The sequence below is a fragment of the Agelaius phoeniceus genome, chromosome Z, assembly GCF_051311805.1.
Source record: "Agelaius phoeniceus isolate bAgePho1 chromosome Z, bAgePho1.hap1, whole genome shotgun sequence".
Taxonomy (NCBI): domain Eukaryota; kingdom Metazoa; phylum Chordata; class Aves; order Passeriformes; family Icteridae; genus Agelaius; species Agelaius phoeniceus.
Window position 1 is genome coordinate 28,056,023 of NC_135303.1, and position 13,745 is coordinate 28,069,767.

Sequence of the window (13,745 nt, forward strand, 5' to 3'; positions counted from 1 at the left end):
GTGGAAGAAAGAAACAGAATTGAAAAAGAAGTATTTCTGCATGAAAAAATATGGAATTCCTTAAGATGGAGGAATGCTTACATTGCATCAACTCTGGGACAAAAAAATGCATCAGAATGTTTTTATCTGATATGTAGTCTCTGATACTTGAGATGATAAGTGACATTATTCAATAACTCAGTTCAAATTGTCAGTTAAGATTCCTACTAATAAAATTGTAAAATTGACTGTGATTTAATGCAAAATCCACCTGGATTATGTAGTTAATACTGTATGCAAGCATATATTGCACATTGCCAGTTCACATCAGACAGCCAGGGTTCCCAACCCAAATAAAGCTGAAGCAGTTTATAGAATTATAGAATGGCTTGGATTGGAAGGGACCTTTAAAGGTCATCCAGTCCTACCCCATTCTGGGCAGAGTCATCTTTCACTAGATCAAGATTCCCAAAGCCCTGTACAGCCTGGCCTTTAATGTTCCCAATGATGGGGCATCCACAGCTTCTCTGGGAAACCTGTTCAAGTGCCTCACCAACCTCTTTGTTAAAACTCCTTTCCTCATTTCCAATCTAAACCTATCCTTTATTCAATTTAAGACTTGACCTTTATCTTGTCACTATAGGTCTTTGTGAATAGTCACCCTCCACCTTTCTTACAGACCCTGCTTATAATGGAAAGATTGCAGTAGTTCTCCCTGGAGTCTTCTCTTGTCCAATTCTTTCAGACTTTTATTAAAGGAGAGACAATCTTTTGCAGGCATCCTCTGGATTCAATCCAAGAGGTCCACATCTTTCTTGTGCTGAGGGCCCCAGAGCTGAACACAGCACTCCAGGTGGGGTCTCACCAGAGCCAAAGGGCAGAACCCCCTCCCTCGCCCTGCTGGCCACACTGCTTTGGTTGCAGCCCACATTTGGACTGGCTTTCTGGGCTGCCAGTGTCCACTCATGTCCAATTTTTCATCCACCAGTGTATTGGGTCTATCTGAGATGGAGTTAATCAGGAAGAACATGGTGAGTGAGCATTGTGAAAGGCCTTACAGAAGCACAGATAGATGACATCTCTAGTTGTTCCCTAGGGATTCTGATGCAGTCACTCCATGACAGAAAGTCACTAGAGTATGTTATGTATTTATGTGCAATATAGCCTATTACATTTATTACATAAATACACATGTATTTATGTAGAAGTGGGATGTATTTTATTACTGAGGAAATCCATACATACCACTATTTTTTGCACACCATTTCAAAGATAAGCTTTGTGATATCTATAGGGCCAGACTGTGCATGAACTGGACGTGTTAATTTCTGATGGGATGGGCAGCATCCTCTGCATATTCTTCCATGCTCTATGCTTCCGAAAGGCTTAGAAACAGTATCACATCTCCAGAATCAACTCTGATTTACTGTGGTTATGCATATTTGGGGTTGAATTAGAAGGAAATATAAGCACAAAACTGGTAAATCAAAAGGACAGAAAAATGGCAAGGAAGTATAATTTAAATTTAACGATTACCTCTAGTGTTTCAAGATTTTGAGACTTCCTCCCTCCACTCCCCCTAAAAAAAAAAAAAAAAAAGGAGGGAATTTCACAATGTGTTTTGGTCAGAAAACACCTTATTTTTTCAATTTGTAGACATTTAATAAATTTGTAACCCAATTTCTACTCTAAGGACAACAGATTGTGGGAGTGGTTTGTGGAGTGTTTTCAGAGTGTGGTGTTCCATTTCTCACAAAAATCTTCTTCATTTATACTTGCCTCCATCAGAATCTCTCAATATCCACATAATTCCAGACTTATTGAATGTATTTCATGCTTCATATTGCTTAATTAGAAGTGAGGAACATTAGCTTAATTGCAGATATTCATTGGTGTCTGAAGATACTGTCCATTTTCACACAAGCTCTTGTCTTTTCACATGTTCAGTTTTCCATTAAGTTGACATACTGTAAATAGATTTTTAGATATTTTTCTTAAATGAGAAAGAAAATAATTCATAGACATATAATTTTTTTATAAAAAATACAGACCCTGGATTGAGATTTGATGCCATAGTCATGAATCATATACAATAACATTGTAAATGAGATAACTGCAGTATTATATTCTCTGGGCAGACTTAACAGATTCAGTAGAACTAGGAAGATATTGTAGCTGACATTTCCCTATTTCTTTCAGAAAAGCCTTTATAAATCCTCAGTTTGCATATTGGACCTGATTAAGTCCCAGCAGAGAAAATCCTAGATTTAGTGGTTTTAATTTCCTAAGTTACTGAGTAGGAGCCAAACTTTATAACTATCATCAAATTTTACTAAGATACTCTATCAACTTTCCTTCTTATTCACTGACAAAACATTTCCTAATAAAGGAAACCTACTAATATTCTTAACAAATGTTAACTTACAATGTCTCCAAAACGTTATGCAAAGGTGGCCGGATTATTTTATTTTATTTTTTCTATTTATTATTATGTGATTCTTGACAATGCCTTAATGTGGAATTGTCTTTATTTCTCAATTAATTTTATAGAAAATAAATATTTATGTATCAGAATATATGTTTTTGACAATTTCCCCAGCCTCTTGCCTATCAGTGCAAATGTCTCAAACTGCACTAATGTCCTTGAAGGTCTCCTGTTGACTCAGTGTGTTATTATACACTGGTACACAGTGCTCTCTATAGAATTTTGTATGTCTGCTAAAGGAAAGACATTGCCTAGAGATGAAATATCCAGGCAGATTTAAACAATAGGTTACTGCACGAATGTCAGCTTCCAGAAGTCTACTATCTTTATTTAAGAAAGCCCTTTTTCCTTCACAGAAAACGGAAGTGCTCCAGTGGTGCAACCTCATGTGCAGAGACTTTTTCCTCTTCAGTGTATGTAATTGTGGTATCTTCTATAAGATTGCATAGCAATGTGTTTTTCTTGGGTGATTCTTGCATCTCATTGCTTTGTCTAGGTTTATGTTACTCAAGAGAGTGGAACAGAAATATTTCTAGGAAAAACTTCCCCATAAAGTCAAGAAATTTAACCATTTAAAATATTATATAGAATTTCATAAATTTCCTCTGTCAATTTATTTTTAGCTTCAGATTGGTTTTCAGTTCTGGGGCACCTACTAGACATTTCAGGAGACCTAATTTTTTCTGTCTACATTTGCTGTTTTATAAGCAGTCTACTTCATCACAGGGAAATATTTAAAGCTAACTGCATTTTTGACACAAAGGTAATCTGTCCTTTTGAAATATTTCACATACAAAGATTAATAAATTACACATGTTGCTATAGCAACTATGAATCAAAGTATAGTAAGTCTAGACAGTGCTATTCATGCCCTTTGAAAAGAAAATCAAATACAAATATGAAGTTTTTGATTCATGCTGCCTAGAATAATTTAGTAAAAATTAAAACAATAGTGATTTATTTTACCCTGGTCTGTCTGCTTGTAGAATTAATTTTAGAGGCTCATGTTTAAACACCCATGTTTTTTCCTGTGTATGTTAATGTGTTATGCTCTCAGATTTTTTAGCATAGGTGTCCCTTATGGGCCATTTTAAAATAAAAAAAATTCTGATTCAACAGTGACATGAAAAAAATCATTAGTATAATGATCAACTATTTCTTAATCAACAATAGACACAAGTGATTTTCATTTACCTATGGGACAGGTGAATGCAAAATGTCCTTGAAAATAAATTTGCTCCCTTTATTATGTTAATAATGGTATAGAAAGTCTAGGATTAAAATCTATGCCCTAAAGTCAGCTCTCTAGCCTGAAATGATGGTGATGACTCAGTCTAAGAGAAGGATTGACCAGGTAAAAATATGATGGCTATGTATCACTTCTCTTTTACAGTTTACTAGGTGTGCTTTGTTTGCATTTGCAAAATAAAAAGGCAAATGTTTTAAAAACCCTTTCCAATTAATTTATACTATTTGTGAAGAGTGTGGCAAGTGGGATAGGTTCTAGTGAAATAGACCAAAATATGAAGAAGTGTCTGTCATGGATTTTGAGTGGTACTTAGTAAATATTTGTTGCATCCACAATGGGTATTAAATTTTTTCCCCATGAGAACTGTAACTCCTGAGTTTAAAAATAATCTCTGCCCAGGGAATGAGTGACAGTGAAGAGATTACAACATAATATTCACTCATGAGTGGCATGGAAAAAATGAATGAGGAATTACTATTTCTTCTCACAATGTGAAAACAAGGGAGCATCACATGAAATAGCAAGACAGTATTTTCAAAATAAAAACGAAATTGTTTTTCAGTAAATGTGTAAAGTTCTTTCCACACAGCACATGAATGCCTGGAGATTACAAAGATTACAAAGATTGCCTGAAGATGTTCAAAGCAATTGAAAAATGAATTGGGAAAAATTGAGAGTGCTTGGTTAAACACAGAGATGAGACATTTGGGTCAGGAGGTCCTGCAGTTAAAATCATGGAAACTGAAAGGGATTTTGGAGAAGTTTTGTTTTGTAATAATTCTGTTTCTTATACTTGTCTTAGGTGGTCCCTGTTAACCGTTCTTAGGGAAAGCTTACTGTGCATTATAGACAATAGGTGTGCCCTTGTAAGGCATTTTTTAAACTGTTTATTATGTGAAGCAGTGATAACAAAGTTGAGAGAAGAGAATAAAAGAGAAGAGGGATTTAAAAGTATTTTTAAAAAAAGATTGTGCATTCTAGCAGCACCTTATCCAGTCAAATTAGTATGCTTTTTAATGTTCTTTTCTCCAGGAGCTTGTGTTTTGTAGTTTTGATTTCCATAAAGCCAAGAATAGAATCCATACACCTCTAAAATTAGGAGGGGGCTTAAGACTTTTTCCCTCAGAAATATTGGATCCAATTTTCTGTGTCCAGCAGACCTTGTCACTTGAACGTTTGGGAAAATGACATTTTTGCAAAATGTATTCAGTGTTATGTTCTTAATCTCCTTCTTCTGTAAAGGAGAGATGTAGTCAAAATTCAGTTGAAAATTTGGAATATATGGTCAAAATATAGGGCACTTTCTAGCTTCTGATACACAGCTAGTCTGTGAGTAATTGAAATATGACTCACATATCTCTTATATGATGAATTTTGTTAGCTGGAAACTAACAAAATGATGAGACTTCCAAGGAGCACAGAATCTATAAGCTAAGACCTATAGTTTAGTACTTTGCCTTGTCTTACATTAGCCATTTGTTCTGTTCTGCCTTGACAAAAATGAGACTGAAAAAATGATGATGAAAAATGAGATTCCAATAAAAAATCTTCCAGGGTTTAGTTTCTTTTGAGTCCAAGTTACTTGAATAGAGAATGAGAACTTACATAGTAATAGTTGCCTCCCTCCTCATATTTTTTGTCTAATTTGTAAAATGTAAATGTAGTAATATAAGTACATTATTCACATGGAATTTAGCAAGAATTAATTTGTCCTCATAAATGTTTGACTAATCCTATTGACAGAAGTACATTATAGAATAAGAGAATTCTCTCTACATGTATATGCATGTTCATATGAATAAACAAATAAAAAAATTATATGAGATGGAAAAAAAGAGGCAATAAATGAAAAGCCCTGGGCTGCCCATATAGTTGACAGTATCAAAGATGTTTTTTTCAGATGACATATCATTTTTTAGGAGTAACTAAGAACTCTTCTGCATTTTCCACATCTGTGTGGGCTGGCACACTGACCTTGAAAAGGCCCATCCGTGAATTCCCCTAGTAAATGTATCCCAGATAATTAAGACATCTGCCTAGGCAGAAGGGGGAGGGTGGGGATGGTGTTTCCCTGCTCAGAGCCTATTGGTGGAGCTAACACCAGTTTCAGACTCAACAGTCCCAGCCATCAGGCACTGTGCAACTTCCAGCTCTCAATTAAATGAATGAATTTCAGATATTTTCTGGGAATAGAGCTCTTCTATGATTTACATGTTTGTGCTGGGGAATCTGGGTGTTCACTGAATCATTTTATTTCATAGATAGAAAGAAACAAGACTGTGGCACCAGCGACAGTTCTGTGATCTCTATGTCCTATCAGGATTTGTACAACACACTGCAATGCAGCAGGTATCAACAGAACAAAGTGTCCTAGTTTGTAGATGTTTCAAGGTCATTTAAGGATTTCTTAGGTGTGTTGGATGACAGGAACACAAGATAAATCTTTATATCAAATTCCTACCTGTGAATCAAACCTCCAAACTTTCTTTTCTTCCTGATCAGGGAACTCAGCTGTATCTGGCCTCTGCAAGGACTCTGCTGTCAAAAAAGTTAGACTCATTTTTACCAGATCCTTGCTGAATCTGTACAGCTACTGTTTGAGGCTTGAAATGAAAATTTCTTGAGGCGAGCACTGCACCTGGAATTGTGGCAATTCTGTTTGGATTCTTGAAGCAATTTATCATCTAAACATTTTTTTGTATCACTTGGACAACAAAATTTGAGGAAGGGGAGTATTTTTCATTCACATTGCTCAAATCTGCATTATAGATTTAGCAGATACTTTTGCGTTGGTTGACATTGCATCTCTAGTAGAGGAAGGCACACAGATATTCCGTATCACTGCAACAGCCTCACTAATGTCCTATGCTTTATGGAAAAGGTTGCTATATCCACTAAGAAGGAAAGCAGTCTCTTAAGGACAAGAGACAATGTTATTGTGTACCAATCAAATGATGAAATTACCTCCAAAAATTATCTGATGTACATTAGATTTTTTTCCTTGTAGTACTTGTTTTTGAATTTAAGCAACGTCATGAAACCCTTCTGGCTGTTTTGAATTACCTCCCTGTCATCCTCCATGTGTCATCTGTAGGAGGATCTGTTCCACAATCTTCCCAGACACAAGAGGTGAGGTTGACAGGTCAGTAATTCCCAGGGTCCTCTTTTCTACCATTTTTAACAATGGGTGAAATATTTCCCTTTTTCCAGCCAGCTGGGACTTTGCTGACTGCCATGAGTTTTTGAATATCAGGGAGAGTGGCTTGGCACTCTCCAATCAGCCAATTCCCTTAGGACTTTGAGGTCCATGGATTTATGTGTGTAGACTTGAGTGTCTAAAAGTGGCCTATCTTAGAGAGAAAATGATAAATCCTCTGCTATGTGTTTGTGTCAAGAGTCATCACAGCTATGTCAGAAAGGATCCTAAGAAAATACCTTTTAAGCAAGGGTGCCTGTAGAAAAAACAGCAAAAAGTGAAATGGAGATGTTTTAATGGGAATTTTGGTCAATATTCAGTGGGGTTTTTTGATATGTAAAAGGAATAGATAGTCGATTTAGGATTTTTATTCTTATTAATGCAGTTCTGTACATTCCTGTGTATACCTGTGTTGGATTCAACAAAAAGAGTTTCCTTCCTCAAAATTCTGATTCTGCCTTTCTAGTGAGACAATACAATGATAGATTGCAGAAAAGGGATAAGGATCACATTTCAGGGAAAAATAGTTAACCACAAAATCCATGGGGGTCTGTAGCTGGAATGGTTGTTAATCTATGGATGAATATGAATAAGCATGAATAAACATGGGGACATGTTTCCCCCTTTTTACATTTAGAGCTCAGTCTGACAATTATCTAAACCGAAAACTTATGGCAGGTCCTGGACATTGGTAGGAAAAGGATGAAGATGACTTTTGAGGTCCCTTCTGATGCCTCTATACTTACATAATGGTCATAGAAGATCTTGGATTTGGAAAAAGTATAATTATTAGATTATTACAGGATAATTTAAAGTTAAAAATTGTCCTAGAGGTCTACTGATCCAAAATTCCTCTTCAAGGATAGACCAGACAGATCAGGGCTGTTCCAGATGAGTTTGTATATCTCTAAGCTTTCTCCAAACCGCCAGTTTAGGTGTTTATTCTCCACTTATGGTCATGGGAGAAAAATCCACTTTATTCTTTTAGTTGCTTTGATACTAACTCCTGCTGCTGCAGATTGACACCACCTCCTCTGATTATTTTTTTGTGCATGACAGAGAAGGCCCTGGCTCTGTAGATTCCCCTGTAGGTAGATGAAGACTGCAATTAGATAGACTTCTCCAGTGTAAGAATATCCAGCTCTCTCTACCTTTCCTTCTATGAAACTTGTTGGAGTGACAAGATGTGTGTTTGGTACCAAGACCACTCTAGCCATAAATTAAATCTCTTCAACTTTCAGTCTGGGCAAGAGATAGCTGGGTGTCTTTGACAGCTCTCTTCTGTGACCTTTCCTTTTAACACCTTTCTTTGAATGCATAAACTAGGAAAAGGAAACATAGCATCAGGAATGAAAAGTAATTTTAAAAAATACCCCAGGCAGAACAGTAGAAGAATTAAAAGCTCTGCCAGAGCTGATACTCCTTGGAAACACAAAAAAAAAAAAAAATTGAAAGAATTTTCCCAAAGAGAATTTCATATAGTTCTTGTCCTATATCTACTAGCAACATGAGTCAGTAAATGGAAGATAATCTGAAGGCTGCCACCTTTAGCATTTGCCTTATTTTGCTCTGTGCAGAATGTGATATATTCAGCAGTTTCGAATTAAATAGATGAAGCTGAATGCAGCACCGTAATCCAGGGGACTGGGAGCATTACTATAAGAATTATATAATGTTAACACATATTTTCAAGACACTGCTGATGAGAGGCAGGGAAGCCAAATCTTGCAGAGAGTGAGGACCCAAGTTGCTGATAAAAGGAAAAGAAAAAAAAGAAAAAAAATATTGGTGACTCAGTGTGGGACAGGAAAAATAGAGATTCATAGGCCTATAATAAGCAAAACAAGCTGGATTTGCTCTGCAAAGAATATCTTAGTCTGAAGTGTTTGGACTACACTTTGGTGGTAACTAATAATACAAAAGAACATAAACAATAGAAAACAGAACTGTAAACAGAACTTCATTACTGCACAAGCAATCTAAAAACTGAAGTTATTTCTCACAACTTTAAATAAGTGGTATAACCCCTGATTTTGTCATAATACCCCCTTTTTTAAGAAGAAAAATTAGAGAAGGGGAAATCATCTAGAGAGAAGCTTGAGGATGCTTTCCGAGGGTAAGAAAGTTCTCAGAAAAGTAGATACTAGAGCAATAAGGGCTCAGTTATTTGCTTATGAGTTCAGCAAACATCTTTACACAAGATCACACATCCATCTGATGGTTGTTTTTAAAGCAGCCTGATCCCATTTATGACTCAGCTTTTGAAAATGCTGTGTTACTAAGTGTATCCTTGCACCTTATTACTTTATTTTAATGCTTCAATTTGCTTTGGTGTGTGTAGATAGGAGTTGCATACCAGAGATATATTTCTTACACCTCATTCTCCTATTTTTTCTTCTGTTCACAGCACTCCATGCATTGTTGCCTGTACTGTCCAGTGTATATTGGGTTTTGGTTTTAGGGGTTTTTCCTTGTTAGGCAGGTTGGGGTTTTTAGTTGCTTGGTTTGGTGTGATTTGGGTTTTTTGTTTGTTTGTTTGTTTTTGTTTGTCTGTTTGGGTTTTGTGGATTTTGTTTATTTGATTGTTTGGGGGTTTTGTGCATTTGCTTGCTTTTGTGTGTGTAGTTTTTTGTTAGCTGGTTTGATTTTTTATTATGTGTGTATACTCTGTAATGGATCCTCCTCTCAAATGTGTCTTCTGAAGCTTCTCCCACTGGCAGTGATTTGTTGTTGCATCCAAGACCATAATTTAGACCACTGTGTGCACAGAGACCTAAGAGAGGTCTCTCTGTCCTTTAGGAAACATTTCATTGGAGCAAAATGTTAACCATGGGAGGTATCTTGTTGTCTTCTCACTGAAGCAGGCTGTGATTAGATTCAGTAGATGGAGACAGCCTTGGAAGCACACATTAGCATTAGAACTGTCCTTTTGTGAGTGTGCAGAGAGGTCAATAAGTACATGAATATAAATCAGCTTGGTGGACTAGTGTGGCCATTAGCTGGGTCGAGTATTCCTTTTCCATATAATTGTTTGGTGCACCTGAATTAATTTGAGTGTCTAAATCCTGCATATTAATTCTGTGCTACAGTATGTAAAGCTTTAGACTAATCCCTTTAATACTTTTCAGTATAAACACCTTAATCAAGCAACAGCTTTATAATTAGTTCTACTTTTAGACTGGATATTATTTACTTTTTTATTGCTCATAACTTATTCCAACTTTTAATTGCAATGATTAAACAGACTTCAGAATGTAAGCTTAAATGGTCTCTTGCAGAAAGTGGGATAGATGCAAAAGACAGAATTGTAACAATCCAAATGTTAGAGAAAAAAATTCTCCTCCATTTTTGTTTTCTGAGATGTTACTAAAAATATGCCTTAATTTCACTATTGAATCATAGATTAAAATCATATTGTCAAAATTATAGGAGTGGATGTAGAAGCTGAATTGATTGATTGATTTAGGAGCATGATTCAACTAAGATTATATTTATTTATTCTGTTGTGTCTAAAAAAAGTGCTGACATGATTACCATAATCCCCATATGCAATGAAGCTCCTGGTATGTAAACAGTGATTTAGCTTCTCAAGGACTGATCTATTTCCCTTAATATCTGTTTTATCAGTGAATGTTTGGAAGAAGAAATCATCTTCACAATAAGAACATTTTAGTGGTCAGGATGTATTGTTTTGAAGGCAGCATTTTAAAACGAGACTAAATTTGACATCTAAATTAAATGTGTTAAGACAGTTATTGTGTTAAATGCGTACGGACTTGTGGATTATTAAAACCACATTTGTTCAGCTTGGGAGAGGTGGGAGAGGTGAACAAATTTGTTCAGCTGTTGGAGAGGAACCTTGTGTAGGAAACATAACATTTTAAAATACTAATGAATACACTTTTACTAATAAATTGAACCATCAATTGAATCAATTGAACAATGTACACATTTTATATGTAGTGAGTGTTTTAATAAATTGGAGTATAATGCCTTTTGAAACACTGGATCCAGAGAAGTTATTTTGAATTAGTCCAGTGGTTAGAAAATGGTTATAAAAAGAATTGTTATTGGCTTGTTTTCTGGTATTTTTTCCCCCTAAGCTTATTAATAAGTCAGTTTTTGCGCCATATTTTTTTCCTTACATGTCACAAACTTATTTTCTCCTCAGCAATTGTGGCTGAAACCACACTACATAGTCTAGACATGTAGTTTTTCCCACCTGATATGCTGATAATTGTGGAAAAGCTAAAAGGTTAAGCAACTTTTTAACCATTTCAAAAAAACTACTCTTTTTTACACATATAAATTTCATTAAAGTGATAATAAAAGAATTTTGTTATTTAAGGAAAGCACTCATTGAAAAATTATTACTAAAATAAATGTATGTAATGGGCCTTCATTGTAAGGAAACTATATTCCGTTTTAGTTGCTGGCCCAGCAGTTTTTTCAGTTTGTCCATATGTCCATCTCCCATGCGTTCGTGTCCATATGGATGCTGATTCAGTTTGTCCATAGACATTCATTCCTTTGGAGACAATGGAAGGACTCGTACACTGAAGAGGGCCCTCTTGGTCAGCACATGGTTTTGTTGTGTGAGGGGTGCCCTGGGGAGCACTGATGTCTGAGAAGGAGAGCTTAGGAGCAGCCAGCCAGGCAGGATGGTGGGGCATGTGGTGAATCCCTTTTGCACTGACAGCAGGCTGAAGTTCTGCACCTGGAATGGTGTTTGCTCTGCCTCAGAGTTCTGAAAACACCCATATCTAGAGATTTGTGATGTGTCTCTGATCAAATATTAAAAACTAGGACAAAACCAGATCTATCTTGTATGTAGGTACAACTCTATTCCCACAAATATGATTTCTATAATTTTTTGCCATTAATGTCACTAATGGGTTGAAACTTCCTCTCAGGAAAATAGTTCAGCAATTCCCTACACATAAGGAATGAATCTTCTTCTGAATAATATAGGTTTCTAAAGAGAGGGAGGTTGAGGAGCTTTATAAGTGACTGAGAAGAAGCAGTAAATGGTGCCAGTACTGGTGAGGTAATAAGAACAGTTCCCTTGCCCACTTGGGCACAGGGAATGTTCTTAGCTCTACATTCCCATGTGCTTTTTCTTGCAAAAGTCCAGGAGTGCAACCCTTGGAGGGTGTGATCTATTCTGTTAGCCAGGGTGTATGTCTGTGCATGATGCCTGGTTGCCCTCACACATTTACACCCTGAGCTGGAGCAGCTCTGCCTGCCAGCAAGGCCCGCAGGTACCAGAGAGAGCAGCCTGCTATTGCACGTGTCTGTATCAGTGCTGAACGAGGTGTTTGAACCACAGCTCCTCCCCTGCCATGGAAACCTGAACTTGCACCATGCCTTTGAATCTCTTTCTTCTTTTTATGGCCCCTCACCAGCTGTAAGGCATTTGAATAAAACAGAATCGTCGCTGATCCAGAGTGAGAGAATCAGGATTACATTTAAATGTTATTGTCTCTGGAAGCAATGGGAACTGAATTGACAGAGGCTGAGGGGCAGAATATTTAATTAGGAGTATCCAACATTTCCCATTCATCAACTTATTAGTTTCATAAAAATCTTAATTTTTCTAATTACTGGCAAAATGTAATATAGTTATTTCTTTCTATTTTATCTTTTCCGTACATGACTGAATATAGGATGAAGGTAAAAGGGGAGCATTCACCTAAATTCTGCTTTTACCTAGTTTGATTTTCTAATTGGTGCAGTGCTATCCAGTTAAAGAGACTTCCTCCAGCAGCCTTTTGGGAAGTGTTCTTTGTTAAAGGAAGGCTTTTATTTAATTCTGCCAAGGAAATGAACCAATTTGATAGGATCCTTTTATCCCAGAGAAAGGGCACCACTTCTTTATTTTCAAGGTTGTGCATTTTTGCAACTATAAAACATACTCCACTACTGAAGCCACAGTTATATGCACTTGTCAATCAATCCTAACCTACTACTGTATGGTTATAGCAGTTTCTATAAAAAGTGGGGGATTAAAGGCTCTGACAAAATGAAAGGTACACATAGAAGACAAAGTACAATACATGTTATTGGACTGTAAGAGAAGTAGGCGTAGGAGAAAAGAATATACCAATATTTGATTTTTCACAGACATTAAAGTATTATTTAAGGATTTCTGCAAAACATTTAGGATGTGACATTTTGCTTCGATTTTTCTTCTTATCAGAAACACTTGCAGAGTACTATTTATAAGGTGGTTTTATAGTGTATCTACTATATATTAGGAAACTATATCTAAAATTTTTTAACTGAACAAAGTAGGGAAAATAATGCCATGACAGTTATCCTAAGGTAGAAATACCTTAGGTATTATAAGGTAGAAATCTTTCACAGTGTAGAAGGACTACATGTTCAGTTTTGACTATCAGTTTCAAAATTTTAGAATTTGAAATCTAGAAGCAAAACAACATCATTGTTATATCATCAACTAGAAAATAAAATATTAAGAAAAAAAATCAGTTCCTTTTCTTAGTTGGCTTTTTCCAAGGACATTGGTGAGGTGTGCTTGAAAAGACATAGCAGAAAGAGAAAATCCACTTAAATCAGATAATAGGAACATATTTGTAAAATATCATTTGTAAGTTTGGTTAAGGAGTTCTGTAAGTACTTGTGCAGCCTTCATAGGGGCCCACAAGAACCTGAAGTGCCAGAGTATGTGTTTGACCATCCTGTAGCCTGGTTAGTTGAGGAAAAGCTAAGCTTGCCGGAGGTCTGTGCTCTGCCTAGCCTGTTGGTGTGCTGTCTCTGTGATTTTCATGTGGGAGATGAGTCAGAAAGGGGTGAAATTCTTGCTCATCCCTAAT

At 36.2% G+C, this 13,745-nt stretch overlaps 1 long non-coding RNA gene across 1 annotated transcript in view; it reads left to right on the top strand.

Annotated features, from left to right (window-relative positions):
• Nucleotides 1-13,745, top strand: part of LOC143692064 (uncharacterized) — a 95,929-nt gene that overhangs the window by 22,587 nt on the left and 59,597 nt on the right. The gene's annotated exons all lie outside the window — the stretch shown is intronic.